General features: G+C 36.0%; 1 pseudogene; it reads right to left on the bottom strand.

The window, feature by feature from the left end:
* Nucleotides 1-1158: 1158 nt before the first annotated feature.
* On the bottom strand, nucleotides 1159-2272 carry LOC143600928 (F-box protein At5g07610-like; annotated as a pseudogene).
* Between the last annotated feature and the right edge of the window lie 3679 nt (nucleotides 2273-5951).

The following is a 5951-nucleotide window of genomic DNA, read 5'->3' as shown; positions in this document are numbered from 1 at the left end:
GTTCACAAACACAATTGAATGAATCAGGACTTTGTTCATGTTCAATTGTTTAAATAATCGAACGTTCATGTTTGTTCATTTATTAAACGAACTTCTCACCGAACAGTTCACAAATGATTCGTTGAACAGTTGGTTCGTTTACACCCTATTTGAAACCCATCACTAAGCCCATCCATCAGTTGACTAAAAATGTCCCGTTGACTATCGGGTAAACTTTGACCGCCATATATTCAACACTTTCAGAAAGTCAAATTGGACCAAAATAGGTTACAATCCAAATATTCAAGCCGTAATTTAGAAGATCTGTGATATATATAGTTCTATACTGATTTTTTTTTTCCTATGGGGTGCAGAGAACTGCATGAATAATTCATAGGGATATATACTGATTTTTTTTTCTATGGGGTGCAAGTAACCCCATGAATAATTCATAGGCCTACCCAAATATTCACTTCATAAAGCTTTTTGGTTGCACTTGAGACGTCTCTTGTATCAACTTCGACCACTTACATCATCAACGAAGCCAATATCATCTTCATGATTAGGGCCGACTCAAACTTTTAGCAAAAACCTAAAAGTTTAGCCCAAAAAGTCAGGAGTAGTATTTATGAAATTTAAAAACCAAGCACATGTGTGAACATGTAAACTTGTTAAACATCGTACCATTGTCACTACTAGAAAATGGTTGATTGTGGAACAAAAGTTTCCTTCAATTTTCCCACAATTTAAAATTCGCTACAAGTTTCCCACAAATTTCCAACAACGAAAAGAGACTATAACTCTATAAGTTTCCGACAAACAAACTACATAAATTTCATTATATCAAAATTTCGTGATTAGGATGTTATTTTGAAAATTTTCATTATTTTTAACAATACAAATCCTCAAATGTTATTGTAGCTTTAAGGTTCATTCATCATCTAGGACATGTCAAAAGAAAATGTTTATTTGAAGTCAACAAGCATAAAATCTCATTCATCTAAAACACTATGGTGTGTTGTAACTTGCATGCAACATGTTTTAAGACTGAATTCATTTCTTGTGTTTTTAGACATGTAGGTAACTTTATGGTTGTACAATGGTTGTACAAGAATGAGACTAGAAGGGAAAAAAAATGAAAGGTTGACTTGGCTCCGTTCATGATCCAAGATTCTTACGTCAGAAGGATGATAACTTTTGGGTAAAACGATGAACATTCGTGTAACTGATTTCTTGATAGTATAGAATATTGGGCAGATCGATTAATTGTTCGAAACTCTTGTTAACGACATTGTACCTTATAATCTTCCCAAGAATCTTCACCACCATGAATGCAGATTCTTCATCTTCTTCACCCCTAACCACATCAAAGACTTCAATTTTATAATTTGGTAGATAGGGGTAAGCAGTCGGAAGCTCATCAAGCTCCACTCGGTATTTGATAATCCACCCTGAATAATCGCTCAACATTTCGTACACATTAACGTGTAGAGGGTCTTTGTTGCCCGCATCCTGCACCAAATGTAGATGACCACCAGATTCCCCAAAGTAATACCGCCTCCCTCCATTAGACCAAGAACTCATCATCGGTAACACCATCGTTTGCAATTGCTCTACATTGATCTTAAAGTATGCAACAAGATTAAAACCAATCCAATGCACCACTCCATTTAAGTAAACTTCATACTTTACTTTATCACTAAAAGACCTAAAATAAGATGCATGGAAAGATTCTTGTGAAATTTTCCATTTCCCTGTATCAGACGAGTAGATTTGGATTTGAAACATATTATTGTAACTATTTACTCTACCAATACAAACAACTTTGTAATGCTCGGAATCTACTTGATGAAACGCCAGACCCATAAAACGGATGGTTCTACTAGCACTAGAACCTCCTATGACCGATGGGAGGACCGCAAATTGCTTAGTGGTGGGATTAAACACGTAATATTTACGTGTAAGTTCCCTCCCTCTATTGCTACAACAAAGCAGCAACCCGTTACAAGATTGCACAATTTTGATACCAGAATTATTACGGTGGAAATTTAGACTACGAAAGGAGGAGGGGTTCGGTTTTCAACATCAAACGGAACAAACAAATCATGAACAAAAAGACTAAGAGAAACCTGAACTTTGTCATACAAGAGGGTGAAACGTTTGTGACTCAAAAGTGATTGCCAGTGTTTAGATACAGATTTGAACCGAATGATGGAGGTAACGGGTAGCCTATGAAGGATTTCATTTAGAAGGTCATCGTTGGAAGCAACTATATTTTTATAATCTTCATTCCCTATAAACTTATTTAAAAGTTAATATGTGATGTCTACCAAGTACCAACTTTATGACATCAATACCAGTGATCAAACCACCCAACCTAAGGTATGTTATCATTAATACTAAGTTATGGTGTTATAACACTTAAGACCATTTTTCTGGTTATCATGGTATAAGCCGATCGAGCGCTCGGGATGAATTACGGACACAACACATCAAGAAGATTTATGTTCTTAATTTTTATAGGCATCTAAATGTGAAATGACAAGGTTGATCCACCGACAACATAGGACAAGATCCAACTCAATTTCAAGAATTGACATTTCACATTTCATTCATTTTAGCTTTGTTTTAGACACGGTTTATTTTGTTGAGAAGCTCCGACACGACCAAACATGAACCTAAAAAAGTATAGCTATATAACGATGATTACATATAATTGTTTGTGTAAAAAAAACTCATTTCACTATTTTTTTCCAACAAATAACACATAAAGTTTACATTATTTATAATAAAAAAAACATTTAGAAAGAAATTATGGTTCTAAATATCGATGAACATCCCAGGGTCCTATATTTTCATATGATGTGTCGGTGAGATCGAATATTTTTTGAAATTGTTTTCCATAATATTGTACTGAATAAACTTCTTCGAAACTTTGATCACCATAAACATATCTTTTTTTTCACCAACAACAGCCAAGACTTCGAAATTATATTAATGAGGTCTTGACAACTGTTGACATATGTGGATTACCTCTGGGTAAGTGATCTGAAGAACATCAAGTTCCACTTGATACTTAACAAACCATCCCGAATGATTACTCAACATCTCATACACATTCAAACATACGTAAATAGTTTTCAAAATACAAATAAGTTTGTATCACGGACAATCTGTTTGATGAAATGCAAGCCCCATAAAATGGACACTTTCTAAGAGCATCCAAACCTCACACCATCGGTGGGACAGTCGCACACTGCTTGGTTGTGGGGTTATACACATAGTAATCATGATCACGTGTGTGCCCTCGATCGCTAAAAAAAGCATTAATAAATTTATTGTTTCTCTTATTAGAAAATAAAAGAATCCAATTACAATAGAGAGACAGTTGAGCAGACGACAAGTTGTGCCGCCACCCCCAGGCAACAAAGCGTTAATCAATTACAAGGCTGCACAATTTTTATATGACGATGATCTGGATAGATATCAAGACCACGAAAGGAGTAGTTCGGTTTTCAACATCATACGGGACATATAAGTCGCAAACAAAAAGACCAGGCGAGACCGAATAGTTGTTGTATTGGAGGATGAAATAAAGATCATTTACAAGCGGTCACCCAGTCAGATGTGTAGTGGAGAGGCTACAAAATGGGGCGATAAATAGTAATTCGGTTTTCAACAGCTGTGTAGTAGTTCGGTTTTCAACATCACACACGCACATATATAATAATAATAATAATAATAATAATAATATACCTAAACAAAAGATAGGCGATAAATATTCATCCCCCCTTATCGTCCCTATTGTCGCCTGGGGGCGGTGTTCCCATAAATTATCTCCCTCCTCGCCTCTCATTCATCTCCCACTACGGATGACCTTATAAGGTATGGACTTCATCTCAAGCTGATGCAATTAACTGAGTTATCTTTTTGGAATCAAAATGAAGGATAGAAAATAACGGGGGGGGGGGGGGGGGGAGAGAAATATGAGAGCATTAAATGGACAAAATACCACTTCACGTATAACATTTAACACCAACAGTTAACTGAGTTATCTTTTTGGACTAGCAATGAAACCATAGTTGGTGGTTATGGGCCATGTATGCAAGTTTTAAACATTAGGGACGTTGCATAAAGTTTGGCTCAAACCGCATGGACTGTTCGTGTAATTCCCTCTAACAACAATGATAATTTATGCCACTACGTGAATATCGTCTTTTAGCCACACATGTGGTCTGGGCGATTTGCCACACTTCGGCTTAAATGTGTGGCTATAAGGTCTTTGACCATGTTTGAAAACCTTCCAGAATGTTTTGGCCACACATGTTATTCTTCATGTGACCATTCTATACCTACTCAGGTACTTTTTGCCACACTTTGAAAAAAACTGTGACAAAATCTAGCCACATTATAAAAACGTGTGGCGAAATGTGACCTACAGTCATAGTTTGTTTGATCTTTGATACATGTGACCAAAAACACATGCATTAGCCACAAACTATGACATTTAACTAGCCACATGCTTTAATAGTGTGGCCAAATGTGACAACCGACTACTGTATTGATAAAAGATTTGTCTAAAAGGTAAAAGATATAGCCACTTATATTACGTTGTGTGACCTAATGTCACATTTGTTAGCCACATTTTTAATAATGTGGCGAAATATGACGAACAACCATTGTATATATTAGTAACGTGGCCAAAACGCTTAAAATATATGGCCACTTATACAAGGTTGTGTGACCAAAGAGTAGTTTAGTTTTATTTTTCCTAAGTTTTTTATTGTCATAGATACACTTATTATGTGTGGCTATAAGTGATAAATGGTCACACTTAAATATTTTTAAGTGTGTCCAAATGTAATTAATGGCCACTTATAAGATGTTTTATAGCCAAAGAGTATCTTAGTTTTATTTTTTCTAAGTTTTTTGTTGTCATAGATACACTTATTATGTGTGGCTATAAGTGATAAATGGTCACAGTTTAATATTTTTAAGTGTGTCCAAATGTAATTAATGGTCACTTATAAGAGGTTGTATAACCAAAGAGTATCTTAGTTTTATTTTTTCTAAGTTTTTTATTGTCACAGATACACTTATTATGTGTGGCTATAAGTGATAAATGGTCACACTAAAATATTTTTAAGTGTGTTCAAACGTAATTAATGGCCACACGTTGATTTGACGAGGGGCTAACGTCATCATTGTCTTTCCAGTTTCTTGTGCTGCCAATTTCAAATTGTCAGGGAGATGTACCGTCGGCGTTAGACGGTGTTTAAATATCAGTCACAATCAACAATCACAATCACAATCCAGCAAATCACAATCACAATCCACAACACCTTCTTCTGATTAATTTCCGAAAAAGGCTTCAACATGGATCGTACGTGAACCGGTTACTCATGCCCCCATATACTACAACCCCACCTTCTTCACCCTTGTTTTTCACTTTTCTTCCGGCGCCGTCCGGAAGAATCAAAGGGGGAGGTTTGTGGACTATGTCCACCCTCAAACATTCACGTACCCATAACTTGACCGAATGGTTAGGTTTCTTAGGTACACGACTGCTGATTATTTCAGCTTTGTGATGGAAGTCCCGGGAATCGAGGTGGCGCACATTGATTTGAACTCCGTGGAGGACTTCAAGGTCGTGTCCCTTTATGGGGCATTCCATACTGAGGTGAACCTTCACCTCCGAAAGTTTAAGGACTCCACCTACACCTCGGACGACATGTGGGAGAGGATCATGCCCATGAGGACTCCAGAAGCTGAGAATCCGACAGATGTAGATTCAGATATGGAATCTGATGCTAGGATTTAGTTTTTCTATATTAATGTAATGTAATTATTATATTTTGGTATTAACTGTAAATGTTATTATTATATTTTGGTTAAAGCGTATTTGAAGCGTAGTGGATGTAGTTTTTTTTAATTAACTTTAAAATAGATGTTAGTGTGAGTGAATAACAAAA

Source organism: Bidens hawaiensis, unplaced genomic scaffold (genome assembly GCF_021521415.1).
Source record: "Bidens hawaiensis isolate Kalapana, Puna unplaced genomic scaffold, B.hawaiensis_p1.1 tig00055079_1, whole genome shotgun sequence".
Lineage (NCBI taxonomy): Eukaryota > Viridiplantae > Streptophyta > Magnoliopsida > Asterales > Asteraceae > Bidens > Bidens hawaiensis.
Note: the sequence above shows the minus strand (reverse complement) of the source record. Positions and strands in the feature narration are given on the sequence as shown.